The sequence below is a fragment of the Pseudophryne corroboree genome, chromosome 1, assembly GCF_028390025.1.
Source record: "Pseudophryne corroboree isolate aPseCor3 chromosome 1, aPseCor3.hap2, whole genome shotgun sequence".
NCBI lineage: Eukaryota > Metazoa > Chordata > Amphibia > Anura > Myobatrachidae > Pseudophryne > Pseudophryne corroboree.
The window spans coordinates 769,302,174-769,326,621 of record NC_086444.1 but is presented as its reverse complement, the minus strand read 5'-3'; the positions used below and the strand labels follow the sequence as shown (position 1 = coordinate 769,326,621).

Here is a 24,448-nt window from a genome sequence, read left to right as displayed (position 1 = left end):
CACAAATCTGAGGTACTCCTGGTGAGGATGGTAAATGGGGACATGCAAGTAAGCATCTTTGATGTCCAGGGATACCATGTAATCCCCCTCGTCCAGGCTTGCAATAACCGCCCTGAGCGATTCCATCTTGAACTTGAATTTCTTTATGTAAGTGTTCAAGGATTTCAAATTTAGAATGGGTCTCACCGAACCGTCCGGTTTCGGTACCACAAATAGTGTGGAATAATAATAACCCCGGCCTTGTTGAAGTAGGGGTACCTTGATTATCACCTGCTGGGAATACAGCTTGTGAATTGCCGCTAGCACCGCCTCCCTGTCTGAGGGAGCAATCGGCAAGGCAGATTTTAGGAACCGGTGGGGTGGGGGCGCCTCGAATTCCAGCTTGTACCCCTGAGATACTATTTGCAGGATCCAGGGATCCACCTGTGAGCGAACCCACTGATCGCTGAAATTTTTGAGGCGACCCCCCACCGTACCTGGCTCCGCCTGTGGAGCCCCACCGTCATGCGGCGGACTTGGAAGAAGAAGCGGGGGAGGACTTTTGCTCCTGGGAACCTGCAGTTTGTTGCAGCCTTTTTCCCCTACCTCTGCCTCTGGACAGAAAAGACCCGCCTTTTCCACGCCTGTTTTTCTGGGTCCGAAAGGACTGAACCTGATAAAACGGCGCCTTCTTAGGCTGTGAGGGGACATGGGGTAAAAATGCTGACTTCCCAGACGTTGCTGTGGAAACTAGGTCCGAGAGACCATCCCCAAATAATTCCTCACCCTTATATGGTAACACTTCCATGTGCTTTTTTGAATCCGCATCTCCTGTCCACTGGCGAGTCCATAAGCCTCTCCTAGCAGAAATGGACAATGCACTTACTTTAGATGCCAGTCGGCAGATTTCCCTCTGTGCATCTCTCATATATAAGACTGAGTCTTTTATATGGTCTATGGTTAACAGGATCGTGTCTCTGTCTAATGTGTCAATATTTTCTGACAGTTTATCTGACCACGCAGCGGCAGCACTGCACATCCAAGCTGACGCAATAGCTGGCCTAAGTATAATGCCTGTGTGTGTATATACAGACTTCAGGATCGCCTCCTGCTTTCTATCAGCAGGTTCCTTGAGGGCGGCCGTATCCGGAGACGGTAGTGCCACCTTTTTAGACAAACGTGTGAGCGCTTTATCCACTTTAGGGGGTGTTTCCCAACGTGACCTATCCTCTGGCGGGAAAGGGAACGCCATTAGTACCTTCTTAGGAATTACCAATTTTTTATCAGGGAAAGCCCACGCTTCTTCACACACTTCATTTAATTCATCTGATGGGGGGAAAACTACGGGTAGTTTTTTTTCTCCAAACATAATACCCTTTTTAGTGGTACCTGTAGTTATATCAGAAATGTTTAACACCTCTTTCATTGCCTCAATCATGCAGTGAATGGCCTTAGTGGGCATCAGGTTTGACTCATCATCGTCGACACTGGTGTCAGTATCAGTGTCGACATCTGGGTCTGCTTGAGGTAGCGGGCATTTTAGAGCCCCTGACGACCCATGCGACGCCTGGGCAGGCACGAGCTGAGAAGTCGGCTGTCCCACATTTGGCATGTCGTCGATTTTTTTATATAAGGAGTCTATACGTGCACTCATTACTTTCCATAAGCCCATCCACTCAGGTGTCTGCCCCGCAGGGGGTGACATCCCTTCTAAAGGCATCTGCTCCGCCTCCACATCATTATCCTCATCAAACATGTCGACACAGCCGTACCGACACACCGCACACACACAAGGAATGCTCCGAATGAGGACAGGACCCACAAAAGCCCTTTGGGGGGACAGAGTGAGAGTATGCCAGCACACACCAGAGCGCTATATAATGCAGGGACTAACTGAGTTATGTCCCCTATAGCTGCTTTTTATATTATATATATATATATTGTGCCCAAATTTAGTGCCCCCCCCTCTCTGTTTTTACCCTGTTCTGTAGTGTAGACTGCAGGGGAGAGCCAGGGAGCTTCCTTCCAGCGGATCTGTGAAGGAGAAATGGCGACAGTGTGTCTGAGGGAGATAGCTCCGCCCCTTTTTCCGCGGCCTATTCTCCCGCTTTTTTCTGGATTCTGGCAGGGGTATTTACCACATATATAGCCTCTGGGGCTATATATTGTGGTATTTTTGCCAGCCAAGGTGTTTTTATTGCAGCTCAGGGCGCCCCCCCCCCCCCAGCGCCCTGCACCCTCAGTGACCGGAGTGTGAAGTGTGCATGAGGAGCAATGGCGCACAGCTGCAGTGCTGTGCGCTACCTTGGTGAAGACTGATGTCTTCTGCCGCCGTTTTTCCGGACCCCTTCTTGCTTCTGGCTCTGTAAGGGGGACGGCGGCGCGGCTCCGGGACCGAACACCAAGGACTGGGCCTGCGGTCGATCCCTCTGGAGCTAATGGTGTCCAGTAGCCTAAGAAGCCCAATCCGGCTGCAAGCAGGCGAGTTCGCTTCTTCTCCCCTTAGTCCCTCGCTGCAGTGAGCCTGTTGCCAGCAGGTCTCACTGAAAATAAAAAACCTAAAACTATACTTTCTTTCTAAGGGCTCGGGAGAGCCCCTAGTGTGCATCCAACCTCGGCCGGGCACGAAATCTAACTGAGGCTTGGAGGAGGGTCATAGTGGGAGGAGCCAGTGCACACCAGGTAGTCATAAATCTTTCTAGAGTGCCCAGCCTCCTTCGGAGCCCGCTATTCCCCATGGTCCTTACGGAGTTCCCAGCATCCACTAGGACGTTAGAGAAATATCAATTACTGGGGGGCCTGTCTGGTGCTCTCAGCTAATTGGTCCAGCTTGTTCTTTTAAGCCTCTCAATCCCAAGATGCTTTGCCAGTTATAGCTAAAGCTTCCTGTGTTCAGCTCCATGGTTCATGTCTCTGGTTCCAGATATCTGTCCAGTTGATACTTTGCCTTGTTCCAGCATTATTCCAGCTTCTCCACCTACTGACGTTCCCTGGTTTACTGACTTCGGTCTACCCCGTTTACGGGTTCACTACGGCTGGCCGGCGGTCGGGCTCCCGGCGACCAGCATCCCGGCGCCGGGAGCCCGACCGCCGGCTTACCGACAGCTTGGCGAGCGCAAATGAGCCCCTTGCGGGCTCGCTGCGCTCGCCACGCTACGGGCACGGTGGCGCGCTACGCGCGCCACACTATTTTATTCTCCCTCTATGGGGGTCGTGGACCCCCACGAGGGAAAATAATTGTCGGTATTCCGGCTGTCGGGCTCCCGGCGCCGGTATACTGAGCGCCGGGAGCCCGACCGCCGGCAAACAGAAGACCACCCCCCGTTTACCTGTGTTTATCCCAGTCTGTCTGTGTACCGCTAAGTCCTGTACCTCTGCTAGTGTTACCCGCTACTGAACCATCTCCATGGCATTAGTATACCAGCTGGCTGTGAGCTCCCTGCCACCCTCTCCAGTTCCCTTTTGTGCATGTGTGTTACTGTGGTCCTGCTGCTAACGTCTGGACTACTCGAACATCATCTTTGCTATAACCCTAGTCCAGCTCAGGTACTAAGTGACTCAGACAGAGGGCCGCGTCCTGTACGTCAGGTGCCGTTAAAACCATATCCTCCTGCGGGGTTCCCTGCTGAAGACCTCCTGGCATGTTAGACTCCATGCCTCTGTTCTGGGTAACGTCAACTACTTGGTACCTGACCCCTTCCTTAACTGTCCCCTAACATATGGCTTAGTTTAGCTTGAAGAGATATATTTTTCTGTGCCACAATTGTATATTTGAATGATTTTAATATACTGGAATAAATGTTCCTGGAATGCAGATTCCTAAATAAAAAATATTTGGAAGAAGACATAGGCACTCCACTGCAAGTATATGCCAAGACCTGTTTTAAAAAATAATAATAATAAATCCATACTGTGATACCTGCCCAAGGGCTGTTACACTGATGAGTAAAGCAGGGGAGCAAGTAAAAGGCAAAAAGGCATTACTTTAAATTCACTTGATGAAATTGCAAAAACTGATGTTATTTTTAACATATGCTTTGTTCCACCAAATGGCAGCAGAACAACAACAACAATGGTTTGAACAAGGGGGGTCATTCCGAGTTGTTCGCTCGCAAGCGGATTTTAGCAGATTTACACACGCTAAGCCGCCGCCTACTGGGAGTGAATCTTAGCATCTTAAAATTGCGAACGATGTATTCGCAATATTGCGATTACACACCTCGTAGCAGTTTCTGAGTAGCTTCAGACTTACTCGGCATCTGCGATCAGTTCAGTGCTTGTCGTTCCTGGTTTGACGTCACAAACACACCCAGCGTTCGCCCAGACACTCCCCCGTTTCTCCGGCCACTCCTGCGTTTTTTCCGGAAACGGTAGCGTTTTTTCCCACACGCCCATAAAACGGCCTGTTTCCGCCCAGTAACACCCATTTCCTGTCAATCACATTACGATCGCCAGAACGATGAAAAAGCCGTGAGTAAAATTCCTAACTGCATAGCAAATTTACTTGGCGCAGTCGCAGTGCGGACATTGCGCATGCGCATTAAGCGGAAAATCGCTGCGATGCGAAGATTTTTACCGAGCGAACAACTCGGAATGACCCCCAATATCATCTTGATTCCTGATGGATCTTGTGTGTTCCATTGTGAAACACTATGTCTGTGATTCCTACTTGTCTACAGATGGGTCCACATTTATCTTCAGTGTCTGGCTAAGTTACTAAACTAAAAGGGAAAAATATAACAGTTTATATACAGATGAAGCCATTTTTATAATAGGATTAACTGAGACTGGCCAGTCGGACTTAATCCCCTGCTGTAATGACTTAATTCCCTGCTGTATTGTTCTCTGTATTGTCATGTTGTGCCTAGGCGCAGAAAACTAGTCAAGATAACCGTGGACCCATCTGTATATTCCATCAAGACAAGCAGTCCTGATGTAACTAACACAGTCAGAGGAGTAGAGACACTACTACCTAACTCTTACAACATCAGCTCCTCAATCATTCCCTCTACCGAATGATATGGATGATCTGTCCCTGGCCACCTCAAAACTGAGGACATCCCAGATGAGCAGTAGCTGCAGTTTAAATACCGTACAATGAGGTGCTAGGACCACAGTCAAATTTGCCTTCAACTTATTTTTTTCTCTCAGTTTCTTGAGCTACGCATATTTGATTTTAGGTACAATCAATACTACATTAGAACTGTTTATACAGTATACCAAAGTGCCACTCTTATGTCGCAATCCTTCAACCAGCTCAACAGACACCTTACTTTTCTGAGTATGAAATTTGTAAATTGGTTTGACTCTGTTAATTTGTTTTTGCAGTCTACATTTACACCCTACATCTTTTTAATTTCCCCAAAGTATTTTGGCACCATTCATTGTTTATGAAAACCTAAATCTCAGATGTATATGTTGGCATGGACTGCTTAGACAGAAAATATATGGATAAGGTGAAGGGAGCCCTACAAATATGAAACCTGTGAGTTCTCATATAAGGTAAGAACATCAGAGCCAAAACTGTACATATATGGGAATTTACTACCTAGTAAAATGTTAAATTGCATTAGATATTAATCCCTTTAGTTTTTAGAACAAATATTTCTTTTTATGTTATAAATAAGCTAATTCACTCCAGCAACAATCATTTCTGGTAATGCCATTGTAGAACAGGAAACCATACAGTAAATGTTACTTCCAGCTGCAGTAATTGTGGATTTTTGCATAGATCATCTACATTGTAGATTCTACAAGATTCAGGGACTACACCATGAGTAGGGGTCCTGAAGCTGCAGATGGTTTCCCAACAAATACATCATCTTGGTGATGGGCATGAATTTGTAAGATCCTTGCTATTTCCTTCCAGTTAAACTAATTTCTAATCCTCTCCGATTCATGTAACTATATAACTATATAATTTTAATAACAATTTATTTTCTTTATACTCCAAATACCAAAACCAGACTATTTTCAAATAAATACTACTAAACCTATTGCGGGAGATTTATCAAAGCTCAGAGAGAGATAAAAGCGTAGAAAGATAAAGTACCAACCAATCAGCTCCTAGTTGTCATTTTTCAAACACTGTAGACTGACAATTAGAAGCTGACTGGTTGGTACTTTATTTCTCTCCACTTTCTCTCTCGCCAAGCGCTGATAAATAACTCCTATTGTATTTTTTTAATCTATTACAGTAAGAACCTTCCTGTTCTAGTTTTAAAGACATTCTGCGCTTATCTATGTAAACAATAAGTGGAAAACTTGCTGAATTGTGAATCCCACTCTAGTCTTCTACCATCTTAGTGATGTGCAGAGCATTGCTGAATACTACACCCTTAAAATACAAACACATAAACTACACAGAGCACATCATACTTTAAAACTACTGATAGCTTTAAACTGTATTTATTTTATATGGGATTTGCATGGGATTCACTAGTTACTATAACTGTTTATACAGTATATTCACTGTATGTTAACAGTCCCAACTCTTTGCTGACAAACAATCCTACAGTATTTAAAACTTCTTGGTAGGATGCAGTCTATTGTATAACATTGACATACAGAGGGAACTGTGCAGGAATTAGTTAAGTCAGCCTTTGTCAGCAACCACTTAGCCACTGTCTATTGGGGATCATTCCAAGTTGATCGATAGCTGTCATTGTTCGCAGCGCAGCAATCAGGCTAAAAAATCTGCATTTCTGCGCATGCATATACACCGGACTATTAGAAAGAAAAATAATTTCATATTATGGGGTATATTCAAGTGGAGTTGAAAACTGCCGTCTGTCGAAAAGACGTCAGTTTTCGACTTTTTAAGGTTGAAACGTGATTCGACCTATTCAATGCTATTCGACAAGTCGAGGAATTCGACTTGTCGAAAAGCACGCGGATCGGGGGAATAGCTGCCGATCCACGTGCTTGTGTCGAAAATTTGGCCCCCTTTTCGACCATCTCAGTCCGACATAAAAACATGTGGGACGGAGATGTGGGACCCGAGAGGAGGAGAGGGGGGATAGCCGCAGGGAGACGGGGGACAGCCGGCGGGCATATAGAGGAGATCAGCGCTACACTAGCGCTGCAGCAGGATGTCACACAGCCTCGCCGCTCACGGCAGCTTCCACCCGGCTCCAGCAAGTGAGGTCACACTTGCTGGAGCCGGGTGGACACTGCCGTGAGGTCGGGCGGCTGTGTGACATCCTCCTGAAGCGCTACTGTAACGCTGCTCTTCCCTGTATGCCCGCCGGCTATCCCCCGCTGGTCTCCCCACAGCTCGCCCCCCCTCTCCTCCTCAGCGTCCCTCATCTCAATTCAACTTGAAAAAGTCGAATTGAGATGAGATTGAATAGGGGTTGTCGGATCCATTCCGACAAATACATGTCAGAATGGATCTGACTTTAATTGAATATACCCCTATGAAATTATAGATGACCCCCTTTACTTGAGATGTGGTCGTAGTACAAAACCTCATTAGTTATTTTTTGAGAAGTTATTCATGAGCATTGTGCCACTCCTGAAGCCAAGACTGTGACTTTTGTGAAACTACACGAGATTGCTCTAGATTATGGGTACATTAGGGGTCAAATGTAATAGCCTGCAATTTGCTGGTACATTGTAATTTCATCTAAACAGCAGCTAGATTTAAGGTAGTATTTTAGTTATAAGGTAACACAAGGATAGTTTTGATGCTTTCAATCTAGAGGCTATTTTGAAGAAATCACGCCAGTGCCCACAACTCGCAGGCCAAAACCTTACAAAATAAGAAAAACTTGTAAATGATTACTGCAATGTTGCTTTCACATACTGAATTTTTCATACCATGATTTTTGAGATGCAAATTATAGTTAAACAATGTACAGTAGGTTCACTCAAGTTAAATTGATAAATTGCCCTAATTGTATTCAAGCAAAAAAAAAAAAAAACCTTCCAGAACAATACAAAAGCTTAAATATTGAAATTATAAACAACAAAAATGAAAATTAAAGTCTTCATAAATGTATTATATACTAAAATTATATAAACACGTAATTAAATTAAGGAAAAATGTGTATCTAATTTGGAAGTTAAATTGTGTGTATGTCACCCATCTTGCTGAAGGGGGCAGCAGTGTGCTACAAAGGGGTTAATAGGTAAGAATAATTCGGAGACATCTGGACAGAACACATGGATTCTGCTGGGCTCTTTCAATTACTCTACAATAAAAATAGTTTGTGATAACCAATGCCAAGGTTACTGTTATCACAAGGAGAATGATAAAAAAAACAGTCTCTTTGGCATGAGCTGTCTTCAGTTTCACCTAAATGTCCCCTCCAGCTCCACACACCCATCTGGATAAGCAATCAAAATATTCCCACTTGTAAACACCTGTCTACACTATTGCGCAGACTGGATGTTTTATAACATCTGGAAATATGGTCCATGTGTATAGGATGTCTATAATAGGAGAAATGAGAAAGAGAATAAGAGGGACTTGGGTAAGAGATAGAGAAATAAGAGGAAAGAGAAGAATGTCAAGAAAGAAAGTGAGAGCTATACATTAGCAGAAGTGAGAGAGACAGACAGACAGACAGACAGACAGACAGACACATTTTTTCCAGGTCTTCAAGTGTTTTTCTAAATATGTCTGATATAAAATAAGATTTTAAACCTACCGGTAAATCTTTTTCTCGTAGTCCGTAGAGGATGCTGGGGACTCCGTAAGGACCATGGGATAGACGGGCTCCGCAGGAGACATGGGCACTTTAAGAAAGACTTTAGGTCTGGGTGTGCACTGGCTCCTCCCTCTATGCCCCTCCTCTAGACCTCAGTTAGAGAAACTGTGCCCAGAGGAGATGGACAGTACGAGGAAAGGATTTTTGTTAATCCAAGGGCAAGATTCATACCAGCCACACCAATCACACCGTATAACTTGTGTATCAATTAAACAGTTAACAGTATGAAAAAAATAACGTAGCATCAGTCCAACCTGATGGAACTATAACATAACCCTTATGTAAGCAAAACTATATACAAGTCTCGCAGAAGTAGTCCGCACTTGGGACGGGCGCCCAGCATCCTCTACGGACTACGAGAAAAAGATTTACCGGTAGGTTTAAAATCTTATTTTCTCTAACGTCCTAGAGGATGCTGGGGACTCAGTAATGACCATGGGGATTATACCAAAGCTCCCAAACGGGCGGGAGAGTGCGGATGACTCTGCAGCACCGAATGAGCAAACCTTAGGTCCTCCTCAGCCAGGGTATCAAACTTATAGAACTTTGCAAAGGTGTTTGAACCCGACCAAGTAGCAGCTCGGCACAGTTGTAGTGCCGAGACCCCTCGGGCAGCTGCCCAAGACGAGCCCACCTTCCTAGTGGAATGGGCCTTGACTGATTTTGGTAACGGCAACCCAGCCGTAGAATGCGCCTGCTGGATAGTATTACAGATCCAGCGAGCAATAGTCTGCTTCGAAGCAGGGGCGCCAACCTTGTTAGCTGCATATAGGACAAACAGTGCTCCATTTTCCTGACTCTAGCCGTTCTGGCCACATAAATTTTCAAAGCCCTGACTACATCAAGGGACTCAGAATCCTCCAAATCTCGTGTAGCCACAGGCACCACAATAGGTTGGTTCATATGAAAAGATGACACCGCCTTAGGCAAGAATTGAGGGCGAGTCCGCAATTCCACCGTATCCATATGGAAAACCAGATAGGGGCTTTAATGAGACAACGCCGCCAATTCCGACACTCGCCTAGCCGAAGCCAAGGCCAATAACATGACCACCTTCCAAGTGAGATATTTTAACTCCTCCGTTTGAAGTGGTTCAAACCAGTGCGACTTAAGGAAACTCAACATCACGTTAAGGTCCCAAGGCGCCACCGGAGGTATAAAAGGAGGCTGAATATGCAGCACTCCCTTTACAAAAGACTGTACTTCTGGGAGAGAAGCCAATTCCTTTTGAAAGAAAATGGATAAGGCCAAAATCTGAACCTTAATGGATCCTAACTTTAGGCCCAAATTCACTCCAGTCTGTAGGAAGTGAAGGAAACGGCCCAGATGGAATTCCTCCGCAGGAGCATTCCTGGCCTCACACCAAGAAACATATTTTCGCCATATACGGTGATAATGTTTAGCTGTCACATCCTTCCTAGCCTTTATCAGAGTAGGAATGACCTCATCCGGAATTCCCTTTTCCGCTAGGATCCGGCGTTCAACCGCCATGCCGTCAAACGCAGCCGCGGTAAGTCTTGGAACAGACATGGCCCCTGTTGTAACAGGTACTGTCGTAGAGGAAGAGGCCACGGATCTTCTGTGAGCATTTCTAGCAGATCCGGATACCAGGTCCTTCGTGGCCAATCTGGAACAATGAGAATTGTTCTCACTCCTCTTTTTCTTATTATTCTCAATACCTTGGGTATGAGAGGAAGAGGAGGAAACACATAGACCGACTGGAACACCCACGGTGTCACTAGGGCGTCTACTGCTACCGCCTGAGGATCTTTTGATCTGGCGCAATACCTCTGTAGCTTTTTGTTGAGGCGGGATGCCATCATGTCTATCTGGGGCAGTCCCCACTGACTTGCAATCTGTGCGAAGACTTCCCGATGAAGTCCCCACTCCCCTGGATGCAGGTCGTGTCTGCTGAGGAAGTCTGCTTCCCAGTTGTCCACTCCCGGAATAAACACTACTGACAGTGCGCTTACATGATTTTCCGCCCAGCGAAGAATCTTGGTGGCTTCTGCCATTGCCACCCTGCTCCTTGTGCCGCCTTGGCGGTTTACATGAGCCCCTGCGGTGATGTTGTCTGAGTGGATCAGAACAGGTTGGTCGCGAAGTAAGTTCTCCGCTTGACGTAGGGCGTTGTATATGGACCTCAGTTCCAGGATGTTGATGTGAAGACAAGTCTCTTGACTTGTCCAAAGTCCTTGGAAGTTTCTTCCCAGTGTGACTGCTCCCCACCCTCTGAGGCTCGCGTCCGTGGTCACCAGGATCCAATCCTGAATGCCGAACCTGCGTCTTTCCAAAATGTGAGCACTCTGCAGCTACCACAGGAGAGATACCCTGGCCCTGGGGGACAGGGTGATCCGCTGATGAATTTGTAGATGTGACCCGGACCACTTGTCCAATAGGTCCCATTGGAAAGTCCTTGCATGGAACCTGCCGAAGGGAATGGCCTCGTATGTTGCCACCATTTTTCCCAGGACTTGAGTGCAATGATGCACAGACACTTGTTTTGGCTTCAATAGGTTCTTGACTAGGGTCATGAGTTCCTGAGCTTTTTCTATCGGGAGAAAAACCTTTTTCTGGTCTGTGTCTAGAACCATGCCCAAGAAGGTCAGACGAGTCGTAGGAACCAGCTGCGACTTCGGGATATTGAGAATCCAGCCGTGTTGCTGTAACACCTTCACTGAAAGTGAAACGCTGTTCAGTAACTTCTCTCGTGATCTCGCTTTTATGAGGAGATCGTCCAAGTACGGGATAATTGTGACACCCTACTTGCGCAGGAGCACCATCATTTCCGCCATTACCTTGGAGAAAATCCTCGGGGCCGTGGAAAGCCCAAACGGCAACGTCTGAAATTGGTAATGACAATCCTGTACCACAAATCTCAGGTACAACTGATGAGGTGGATATATGGGAACATGAAGGTATGCATCCTTTATGTCCAGGTATACCATAAAATACCCCCCTTCCAGGCTGGCGATGACCGCTCTGACCGATTCCATTTTGAACTTGAACCGTTTTAAGTATAGGTTCAGGGATTTTAAATTCAATATGGGTCTGACCGAACCATCCGGTTTCGGAACAACAAACAGGGTGGAGTAGTATCCCTTCCCTCTCTGAAGTAGGGGAACTTCGACCACCACTTGTTGAAGACATAATTTGTGGATAGCATTTAACACTATCTCCCTTTCTAGGGGAGAAGTCGGTAGAGCCGATTTGAAAAACCGGCGAGGAGGCACCTCTTCGAATTCCAGCTTGTATCCCGAGAAACAATTTCTATTGCCCAGGGATCCACCTGTGAGTGAACCCAGATGTGGCTGAAAAGTCGAAGACGTGCCCACACTGTGGCGGACTCCCTCAGCGGAGCCCCAGCATCATGCGGTGGATTTTGCAGGGGCCGGGGATGTCTTCTGCTCCTGGGAACTAGCTGTGTTGTGCAGCTTTTTACCTCTGCTCTTACCTCTGGTAAGAAAGGACGATCCACACACTCTTTTGCTTTTATTTGAACGAAAGGACTGCATTTGATAATGTGGCGCTTTCTTAGGTTATGAGGGAACATAAGGCAAAAAAATTCGATTTACCTGCCGTAGCTGTGGAGACCAGGTCCGAGAGACCCTACCCAAATAATTCCTCACCCTTGTAAGGTAAAACCTCCATATGTCTTTTTGAGTCGGCATCACCTGTCCATTGCCGGGTCCAGAGGACTCGTCTAGCAGAGATTGACATAGCGTTTATTCTGGAACCCAGTAGACGAATGTCTCTTTGAGCATCCCTCATATATAAGACAGCATCCTTTATATGGCCTAGGGTCAATAAAATGGTATCCTTATCTAAGGTCTCAATCTCCGCCGATAAGGAATCTGTCCATGCTGCTACCGCGCTACAAACCCAGGCCGACGCAATTGCCGGTCTGAGTAATGTACCAGAATGTGTGTAAATGGATTTCAAGGTAATCTCCTGCTTGCGGTCAGCAGGATCTTTGAGGGTAGCCGTATCTTGTGATGGCAGCGCTATCTTTTTTGACAAGCGTGTCAACGCTTTGTCCACCTTAGGGGAGGATTCGCACCGTATCCTGTCCGTTGGCGGGAAAGGATACGCCATAAGAATCCTTTTGGGAATCTGCAGTTTCTTGTCTGGAGATTCCTAAGCTTTTTCACATAATTCGTTCAACTCATGTGAGGAGGGAAAAGTTACCTCGGGCTTCTTTCCCTTATACATGTGTACCCTCGTGTCAGGGACAGGGGGTTCCTCTGTGATATGCAACACTTCTTTTATTGCAATAATCATATATTGAATACATTTAGCCACTTTTGGCTGTAACTTTACATCATCGTAGTCGACACTGGAGTCCGAATCCGTGTCGGTATCAGTGTCTGCTATTTGGGATAGTGGGCGCTTCTGAGACCCTGAAGGTCCCGGCGACATAGGGACAGACACGGGTTCACTCCCTGACTGTTCCTTAGCTTCAGCTTTGTCTAATCTCTTGTGCAATAAGTTCACACTAGCACTTAAAACATTCCACATATCCACCCAGTCAGGTGTCGGCACCGGCGATGGAGACCTCACATTCATACGCTCCCCCTCCTCCCTAGGTGAACCTTCTACCTCAGACATGACGACACACGTGTACCGACACACCACACACACAGGGAACCTCTTATCTGAAGACAGTTTCCCCACCAGGCCCTTTGGAGAAACAGAGAGAGAGTATGCCAGCACACACCCCAGCGCTGTATGACCCAGAAAAAAACCCACAAAATTTTATGTTTACCCAGATAGCGCTGTTTACATATACAATATGCGCCTAATTTGTGCCCCCCCGCTTCTTTAAAACCCTCTGTCTACCATGGTATAAGCAGGGGAGAGTCCGGGGAGCTTCCTCTCAGCTGTGCTGTGGAGAAAAATGGCGCTGGTGAGTGCTGAGGGAGAAGCCCCGCCCCCTCGGCGGCGGGCTTCTGTCCCGCTTAAAATCTCAAAATCTGGCAGGGGCTCTTATATATATACATTGCCCAGCTGTATATATACTTATTTGTGCCAAAAAGAGGTATATATGCTGCCCAGGGCGCCCCCCCTGCGCCCTGCACCCTTACAGTGACTGCCGTGTGTGAGGTGTGTGGGAGCAATGGCACACAGCTTTACTGATGTACGTTACCTCAGTGAAGATCACGAAGTCTTCTGCCGCCTCTGAAGTCTTCTTTTCTTCTCATACTCACCCAGCTTCTATCTTCCGGCTCTGCGAGGGGGACGGCAGCACGGCTCCGGGACGGACGGCGAAGGTGAGACCTGCGTACCGATCCCTCTGGAGCTAATGGTGTCCAGTAGCCTAAGAAGCAGAGCCTTGAAACTCACAGAAGTAGGTCTGCTTCTCTCCCCTCAGTCCCTCGATGCAGGGAGTCTGTTGCCAGCAGGCTCCCTGAAAATAAAAAACCTAACAAATATACTTTCTGTCAGGAAGCTCAGGAGAGCTCCCTGAAGTGCACCCATCTCCTCTGGGCATAGTAATAAACTCAAACTGAGGTCTAGAGGAGGGGCATAGAGGGAGGAGCCAGTGCACACCCAGACCTAAAGTCTTTCTTAAAGTGCCCATGTCTCCTGTGGAGCCCGTCTATCCCATGGTCCTTACGGAGTCCCCAGCATCCTCTAGGATGAAAGAGAAATATAAGTACATTGACTGCATAAAAAAAAAATCTATATCTAATATATAAAAATGAAATTTTTTGTCTCTCTATACAAATCACGCAGCCGCTGTGGCCCGCACCCCCGCACAGTCCGGCCACGCCTGCGTTGGCCGGACCGCACCCACAAAGCGGTAGCCAAACGCAGCCGTGCCGCCCCCTCCAGTCCAGCAAACACCTCTGTCTGTCAATCAGGCAGAGGCGATCGCTGGGCTACGACAGCCGACGGCTGTCTAGCATGTGCAGTTCCGACCTGATCAGCTGCTGTGCGAAAATGCACAGCACCGATCAGGTCGGAATTACCCCCTTTGTGTAGTGGCCGGACCCCTTTTTGGTCCCCCAAGGGACCCTGCTCTTTCCACTATACAACTCTTAGTCTGTGGCTTCCTGCTGCCTCCATTCCCCTCCTCGCAGTGCCCCTGTAAAATTTTACAGTTTCTTATATAGCACAGCACATTATGTATCTCCTGATATATTCTGTGCTGCGTGGGGTCCGTGCTACTTCCACTATATAACTCTCAGTGTGTGGGTTTGTGCTACCTGCATTCCCCTCCTCACATCATGTCACTGGCCCTGTCATCAGTGACATATCATGCATTTCCTGATATAGTCTGTGCTGCTGGCCCACCCTTAGTGGTGCTAGTGGTGTGTTACCCCCACAGTGTTTGTATCAGAGTGTAAGTCATATGTGTAGCAAGTTTGGTGTAAATTGCTTCAGGCATTCCAGAGTTATGCTGTATGCTGAAAAACTCTGTGCTGCTGCCTCACCCCTGGGGGTGCTAGGTGTGTCTTACCCACACAGTGTTTGTTTCCAGATTGTAATGCATATGTGTACCAATTTTTGAGTAAATTGCTCCAGCAATTAAAGAGTTATGCTGTCTCCTGATATACTCTGTGTTGCTGTCTCCCCCCCCTCCAGGGGTGCTAGGGATTTCAAATTGTTGTAATTGCCTCCGCCGTGTTTTCATACGTTCGTATGTAAAACTTCACGATCTTTGCTTGTAAACTGTGGATTTATATAGAAAGACAGAAGGGCAAATTTTCATTTTTATATATTAGATAGAGAGAGAGAGAGAGAGAGAGAGAGAGAGAGAAAATTATTGCTAAAAACAAAATACAAACAAAAGGTGAAAGTTGTTTTATACACATTAAAAAGTAAATTATGTTGAAGTGTATGTGTTAGTTAATGAATTAAGGCCCATACACAGTTGCCGAGAAACTGAGTGATGTAGCTCATTTTCCCCCTTCCTGAGCAACGTTGCTCATTTTCTTGGCAAGTGTGTATGTCGCCAGCGATGATCGATGCTCGGCCCCGCGAGTTGGCAACAAAAAGTCTACAGGAGGGCTGGAGCTGAGAATGAGTGGAGGTAATAAGCGAAGTGGACAGTCAAAGGTCAGAGGGAAATTGTATATTTATAAGTTCAGTGATGTGAGATGGAGAGGTGGTGTGGAAGGATTGTATATCGAGGTGAGCAGCTTGAAGTGGATTTTTTAGGCAATAGAGAGCCTGTGGAAGGTTTTGCATTTTTAATCTGACCATCCACATATAACACAGATTTCTCAGTTGTATATTTGCACATACAGTCAGGTCCGGTTCTTACCCTTGTGGCGCCCCGGGTAAAAGATAGGGGCGTGGCTTAATACGGGGGCATGGTCAGTCACGCCCCCATTTGTAGTGCCGTTGAAAGGAAATTAAAAAAACAAAACAAAGTATACTTACTATACCCCGCTCCTGATTCCAGACCTGCAGACCTCCGCCGGCGCCGCTCTTCTCCTCGGATCTATGGGAGAGACGTCAGTCATGACGTCTTTCCCATAGCACAGCATAGGCACTAGAGGTCAATTATGACCCCTAGCATGTGTGTCACAATGCTGTGCGGTGCGCGATGATGATAGCAAAGGTCCTCTCCATGAAGGGGAACTAGACGCTTAGCGTCTGATTCCCTTCACAGCGGGGGGGGGGAGGGGGGGGAACCAGCGCCACGAAGGGAAACTAGACGCGTAGCGTCTGGTTCCCTTCTCACAGCGGGGGGGGGGGGGCACTGCTGGGGGGCACACTGCACAGTGGCAGATCTTGCCATGGTGCGCGCCCTCCGGATGGCGCCGGCGCCCTCCGGAAGGTGGTGCCCCGGGCAAAAGTCCTGCTTGCCCGTGGCAAGATCCGCCACTGCATACAGTATGTACTGGTCTTTGGGGCCTATTTATCAGTGCATGGCCGTCAGGCAAACAGTGTGGAGGCAGCAGAGATATCTGCTCAGCTTTCTTTTTGCAAAACCCAGACTTTTTTCCCATCTGAAAATGGTGTTAGGTCTCGTAAGCAAACTTCAGAAACTTTCAGACATACTAACTGGTGTACACCGCATTCTAAATCAGGCCAAATGTGAGGCAATGTGATCAATTTCTCTCTCTGTAGGAGGGAGGTTTAAAACACTGGACTGTTATTGGCATCAGAGGACCTGCAGTATCAGGGGACAGCAAACCACAGATAAGAAGAATAGAAAGTACTGATGTACATCCAAAATCGAATTTACATTTTTGGATAGAGATATCTTTTAAATAAAAACTTATTAAACTCTCCTGACATACCGTCAATGCTAAACAGCCAAATCATCAAACATATAACACACTGACCTTAAATGGTCAAACCACAAATATCTTACAGCTTGCTGTCATTTGAAGATATTCTTTGTTGCTAAACTGCTCCAAATTAAACACTTACCACAACATATTTTGTTTCTCAGGTTAGCAACAAAGTCCTGTTAGTACCTTCACTGTAGCATACTAGGGTAATCCCACAAAAGATTAGATTGTAGATAGAAACAGCACATCAGAAAAAAGTGTCATCTAATATAATACTTCTGTGTGTATAATTTTTACATCTATTGACTTGTTTTCCAATTCACTATGACTATAACTGACAATATTGATTCTCTTTTCTCAGATGTTTCCGTTATTTATTAGTTGTTACCCCTGTTTATTCTAATAGAGTGACGGTCAACAGGTGGCCCTATGAGTCTTCACCTGTGGCCCCTATCTCCTGTGGCTTTATTGTCAAAATTGGTTGTTACAGTTTGTAACACTTGCTTAAAATGTCTGCTGATGTGTTATTACAGATGTGTCTCAATAAATGTATCATATTAACTTATTACTGAGATGGAGGGTAATGAATAGCCTGTTTAAGGTTAGAGGACACGTATGCATTAGAGGACACCCATGCGGCTTATGAAATGTTCCAGTTTTCCTATCACTGTTCAAATCAGAGCATGTCAATTTTCAAAAAGGATTGGTGTGCCCTAATTATAAATAAGGAATGGCATGCATAGACATGGTTAGTAGCAGCACAAATATTGGGGGGGCTCAAGCACCCACAAAGCTGGCTCCTTTGAACAGGGGTAAAGACTGGACCGCAGGGGTAGCGATCTGTTTCAAAAAAGACCTTAAACTTAGGGTCCACCCTATTGAAATTACTCGCTCATTAGAGTGCATTGCTGCCCGGAGTTCGACAGGACTAGGTTTCAGAGTACTTCTCATTTACCGGCCCCCTGGAGATGGAAAGATATTTCTACAAGAAATTGCAGACACTGTTGCTGGCCTGGTTCTGGAACATCAAAGATGGCTCATCCTCTGGGATTTCAATGCATGGGTAGATGATGAGCTCTCTCGCCTTGGACAAGACCTCCTGTGCACAATGAATGGTCTGGGGTTCACACAGGTCATTCCTTCTGCCACACATAAAAGTGGTCACACTCTTGATCTTGTCTTTCAGATTGGATTAAAAGTCACTGACCTAAAAATAAACCCAGTCATCTGGTCAGACCACTACGCCCTTTGGTTCTCAGTTGCAACCCCTCAAATAAAATCTCTGCCCGTGGAGTTGACCAGGTATCGTCCAAGGAGGGGTATGACTCCCCAGGCTCTAACAGCAAATCTGGATCTCTCTGCTATACTGGGTGCCTGTGAAGATCCCTGTTCCCTAGTCCGTTATTATAATAGGGATGTTATGGCTGCAATTGATATTATCGCCCCTGTGCGTATAAGACCTCGTAAACCACAACGTCGAGCTCCCTGGTTCGACAACAGTGTTAGTGAGCTCAAGAAAAGGGGGCGTAGACTGGAAAGATGATGGAGGAAGACTAACCTAGTGGATGACAAAATAAAACTAATAAAGCATAATGAAGAATATCAATCGACAATCACCCGTAAGAAATCACAGTTTCTGTCAAATGAGATCACAACAGCAAACAATAGGCCAGCTCAACTTTTCCAGCACAGTGGAGATGCTTTGCAAGCCAGCATGCCTGCAGACTGATGAAACCCTCTCCCAGGCAAGATGCAACGAGTTTGCAAATTTCTTTGCAGATAAAATATCCACCATTCGGGCTGGAATCTCCACAGTGCCATCAAAGGAGTGTCAAACTACAAAACCTGCCAATATAAGCCACCTGCCTTCATGGACCAGCTTTCACCCAGTGGATGTAAAGGACATTGCTGAAATTGCTCGGATTTTGCGCCCCACCACCTGTGATCTGGACCCTGCCTCAAACAAGCTTCTAATAGGTTGTATGGATATAATTGGTCCTGTCTTTGCAAAAATTGTTCAATGCTCTTTGCAGACAGGCATATTTCCTGGACCCCTAAAGGAAGCAATTGTTAGACTTCTTCTTAAAAAATCTAATTTAGATCCCGACTGCATGACCAACTATAGACCGGTATCAAACCTTCATTTTCTAGGAAAGGTTATTGAGAAAGTGGTTGCAAATCAACTGGAAACCTGCCTGACAACCCATGATATCTATGATCCATTCCAATCAGAATTCAGGAGAAGATATAGCACTGAAACAGCCCTGGTGTGTGTGCTAAATGATCTTCTGATGGCAAGAGACAGAGGCGAATGTTCAATATTAATCCTTCTGGATCTCTCTGCAGCATTTGATACCGTGGACCATGGGCTTCTGATTGAGCGTCTGATACATTTTTGTGGACTGGATGGCACAATCCTAAATTGGTTCAAATCATTTCTCACAGGCAGGTCACAGAGAGTATCGTCTGGATTATACTCATCACCACCAGTGCCATTGCCATGTGGTGTCCCACAAGGTTCTATACTATCCCCTCATGCTTTTTGCAGTATACATGCTCCCGCTGGGTGAAATAATCAGGCGCCATGGGCTAGTCTACCACTGCTATGCAGATGATACACAACTGTACTTGTCCTTTGCTCCGGGCACTGATAACCCAATAGCAACCCTAAATGGCTGTCTAGCTGAACTCCAGGAGTGGATGAGTGCTAGTTGGCTGCGACTGAACCCGGATAAAACAGAGGTCTTTATGACAGGACCGCAACATCAAAGGACAAGACCGCAGCATAGCCAACCAACTGGACTTACACTCGGCGATTCGGAATTACAAACCACTGATCGTGTGCGGAATCTTGGCGTTGTCCTGGATGGTGGCTTGACACTTAAACATCAGATATCAGCCACAATCAAATCCTCATTCTTTCACCTGAGGAACATAGCCAGAATCAAGCACTTAATTCCCTCAGATGATCTGCCAAAAGTCATCCACGCATTTGTATCATCTCGATTAGACTACTGTAATGCCATCTACCTTGGTCTCCCAGCAAAAGAATTGCACCGCTTACAGCTGGTGCAAAACACAGCTGCCAGGCTGTTAACCAACCAGCCCCGTTCTAGCCGGTTCCGGTATGAAAGATAGATAGTGTCTAGTTAGACAGTCAATAGATAGACACCATATGTTAGATGGACATTAGGTCGACAGGGTCAAAAGGTCGACAGGGTCAAAAGGTCGACATGGAAAAGGTCGACAGGTCAAAAGGTCGACAGGTCAAAAGGTCGACAGGGTCAAAAGGTCGACATGGAAAAGGTCGACAGGTCAAAAGGTCGACAGGTCAAAAGGTCGACAGGGTCAAAAGGTCGACATGGAAAAGGTCGACATGGAAAAGGTAGACACCATGTTTTTTGCATTTTTATGGTTTGTGTGGATAGTTTTGTCATCTGGGACCCCCAGTTGTAGAAAGGCATACCCTCGCGGGGCTCGCTTCGCTCGCCACGCTTCGGGCACGGTGGCTCGCTGCGCTCGCCACAAGGTTTATAACCAACTCTATGCCGACATGGATAGAGAAAGTATGAAATAATCCAAAAACATGTTACATTTAAAAAAAAACATTTGTCTATCTTTTTTATGTCGACCATTTTCATGTCGACCTTTTGACCCTGTCGACCTTTTGACCTGTCGACCTTTTGACCTGTCGACCTTTTCAATGTCGGCCTTTTGACCATGTCGACCTTTTGACTTGTCGACCTTTTGACCTGTCGACCTTTTCCATGTCGACCTTTTGACCCTGTCGACCTTTTGACCCTGTCGACCTAATGTCCATCTAACATATGGTGTCTATCTATTGACTGTCTAACTAGACACTGTCTATCTATCAAATGGATAGGGTTCTAGCCACATAACACCCATACTCTACTCCCTTCACTGGCTGCCTGTAAGATGGCGAATCATCTTTAAGATTGGCTTACTGAGTTTCAAAGCACTACATGACCAGGGCCCAAGGTACCTGAAGCAGCTACTGACCCCATACTGCCTCACTCGATTACTGCGATCTGTAGATGAAGGACTTTTAGCAGTAACTAGAATCTCCAGTAATTCATCTGGGGGTCGAGCTTTTAGTCATGCGGCTCTGACTCTATGGAACTCACTTCCCCGGACAGTGCGAGAGACCCCAACTATAGAATCCTTCAAAGGTAGACTCAAGACTTTCCTTTTTACTCAAGCATTCCCATAATTGTCCCTTTAGTATCTCCATGCTTCTGTATTTTATGAAAATCTGTTCTGTACTTCATTATTTTCTGTACTATATTATGCTATGTATCTGTTAAGCGCCTTGAGTCCTATTGGAGAAAAAGCGCTATATAAATAAAATTATTATTATTATTATTATTATTAAAATTTTTCAAACTATTTGGCATGTGACATGTTCATAGCAATTATTTGGAAAAAAGCAACCTATATCCCAAAGCACTTACCTAACAACCAAAAGATAATAGATTAGTGCTAAGCTGAATATTTTATTATTGGCTTGCTGTAGGTTGGCCATGGTCATTCCTGCCATGTGTCTTATGAATTGAGCAACTTGATCACTTTGCACGTTGCCCATATATGTAGGTCATGGAATTGGACAGATTGCACTAATCTTTGCACAGGCTGATCAGCCAAATCACAGAAATTGTCAGTGTGATTGGATGTTCACTTCTTAGCAGTTAGCAGTTTAATGACCATTACCATGTGAGGCATGGCATATGGTATGTGTGAGTATGATTTTAATTACTATCTTAGGATTCATGATTTTCTTGGGGTGAACTTGAAATATACTGTTGATTTTAGTTTCCAGCATTACAAGTGTTGTTCACAAAATGTTTTAACATTTATATTGTGATTAACCTACTACATGATATGATTTGTGGAATATAAGAATTAGATTCATAAACCAATACAGGCATTTTCAAAATCCGTACAGTATGTATACAAATACTGTTTATATATAATTACTTATTTATAAAGAAAAACCCAGTATTGCCTAAATTATTGTGACAATCTTCATGTTGGTTAGTATTGTGATGATTTAGAATCACTGATATAAATTATACCATTTTCATGTATTTTAGCTGTTCAAAAAACAACCTTGAGCTTCACATACTGTTTCCAAAATAAAACTTCAGAAGGGAACTTCACTTGTATTTTACTTCTCAATAAAGGAGCAGACATTCCTAGTATTGCAGTAGCTGACTCAATTGCGGATAAAGATACCTTTGCACTTTTGATCCTCTTAATCTCAGCCACAATAATATCCTTCCATTTTTCCTACCTATTTTTAAAGATGTGCGGGTTCGGATTTACCCAGATCTACCCGGATCTCAAAACGACATCTTATTGGCTCTTGGATGGCATGTGTTTTGGATAACCAATAGAAAAATCTGAATAAATACGAACTCACATTCATTTTGGCGTTAAAAACCGAGTAAATCCGAACCCTCACATCTTTACTTATTTTGCAGTAATTGTAATTTAGGAAGAATGAATGAGTTAATGTTAAAAGGCTTTTATTAATATCAGTAAAATGAACAAAAGTAACAGTGGGACAGATGTATTAACCTGGAGAAGGCATAAGGAAGTGATAAACCAGGGATAAATGCAAGGTGATAAATGCACCAGCCAATCAGCTACTAACTGTTAATTTACATATTGGAGCTGATTGGCTGGTGCATTTATCACCTTGCATTTATCACTGGTTTATCACTTCCTTATGCCTTCTCCAGGTTAATACATCTGCCCCAGTAAGTGAAATACAAGTAAATTATGTTAAAAGTTATATGTAATCACCAATCTGCCTTAGTAGCGCTTACAATTTCACCTTTTTTCAGATGACACCAGGGTTGCACCGCCAGTTTTTAATGGTTGACTACCACCAGCCAATAAGGCTATCCACTTGTATCCATCCTCATTTCAACTAAAGTGTGACTGGCAGGAAATAGTACCTACTTCAGCCCATCATACCTCACCATCCTTCATCATCGAGCGACCTGGTATTTCAACCTTGGTAGCGAGCAGGGTTGAACTTGTGTTCAACCCGGCTCACTGTGCGGTGTGAACGGGAGCTGGGTCGATGCGACTCGTTTCCCGTTCAAACTGTGTGGACGGGTGGCGCTTGGAGATCATGTGATGTCCAAGCACCACTGCCACCACGTCACCGCTTATGTCCCCAACCCGGCAATATGACGGGTTGCAGACAGCGGTAGCAGGGCACCCTGGGAGCTCCCATGTCAGGCTCCCGGGTGCGACCTGCCTCAGGCGGTCTGAAAGGGGTATAACTAGCTTCTTAATAAAAAAAAGTTTATAAAATGACCTGTACAGTGTCATTCTTATATATGGAGAGAATGGACACAAAACAAGCCTTAGGAATAACTACTACTGAGTATACATATATAATAGGTTGTGAGCTCATTGGAACACTAGAAAAATTAACACTGCCAAGGAGATTTAAACCTTATTATGGCTCTGCATGCAGCTACAGCACCTCCCTCCAATTTGGTGTGGTTTACAGTAGTCATCTTTAGTGGTGCTATAAATCACACCACCTTAGCTATGACTATATTGTATATAGAGAAAAAAAGGTTTTATTTTGAAGTAACACTCAACCATAATTTTTGAATTTACTGTATGTATATTACAAAATGTAAAGCTAAAACTACATGCTTAGACACATTTTTAATAACTAGCTTTTCTCAAGCATGCCCACATGCCCTACAGCTTTTCTCACATATGGCCACCATATTTTCTCAAACATGGCACTGTGCCCACCATTTTTTTTCAAACACGCCACTGTGCCCATCAGCTTCTGTCACACATGCTCCAGTTCTTACCAGCTTCTCACACATGTCCCTGTGCCCATCAGCTTTTGTCAAACATGCCCTTCTGCACAATTCCTCACTGCACACCAACATACTCCCCCAATGCAGCAACATGCCTCCCTGAACACTTTCTCCCCCTGCACACCAATATCCCCTCCCCTGCCCCTTCCCCTGCTCACAAGGTTAGTCCCAAAATTACACTTTTTACTCACCTTATTTCCGGCAGTGCTGTCAGCCGCACAGGTCCTGGAACAGCAGCAGCCACTGCACACTGTGAACCATGTGAATGCAATCACAGGACATAACCAGCTGCAGGGGTAAACTGTGTGCCTCAGGACACTTGCAGGGGTGCTCTGGGTTGGTGGTCCAGGATCAATTGAAATTATTTATGGTCAATGTAATAGGCAAAACCAGTGCATTTGGCTTCAAATCATAAAATATGTGGACAAACAGAAGCAAATTTTGTCCCTCACCACATAACTGAACTTTAGGATGACAATTAAACACAATTTACTTAATTTAATATTTCTTTCTAAATTTCTCAATAAAAAACTTTTGGCTTAGGGGTACCGTGATTTTTTTTTTTTTTTGCTCTAGGGCGCTGTAATTCAAAAACGTTTGGGAACCATTGTGATAGGGAATTACTAGGCTG

General features: G+C 45.2%; 1 protein-coding gene across 7 annotated transcripts in view; it reads right to left on the bottom strand.

Annotated features, from left to right (window-relative positions):
* Window positions 1-24,448, bottom strand: part of BMPR1B (bone morphogenetic protein receptor type 1B) — an 804,535-nt gene that overhangs the window by 318,756 nt on the left and 461,331 nt on the right. The window lies entirely within an intron of this gene.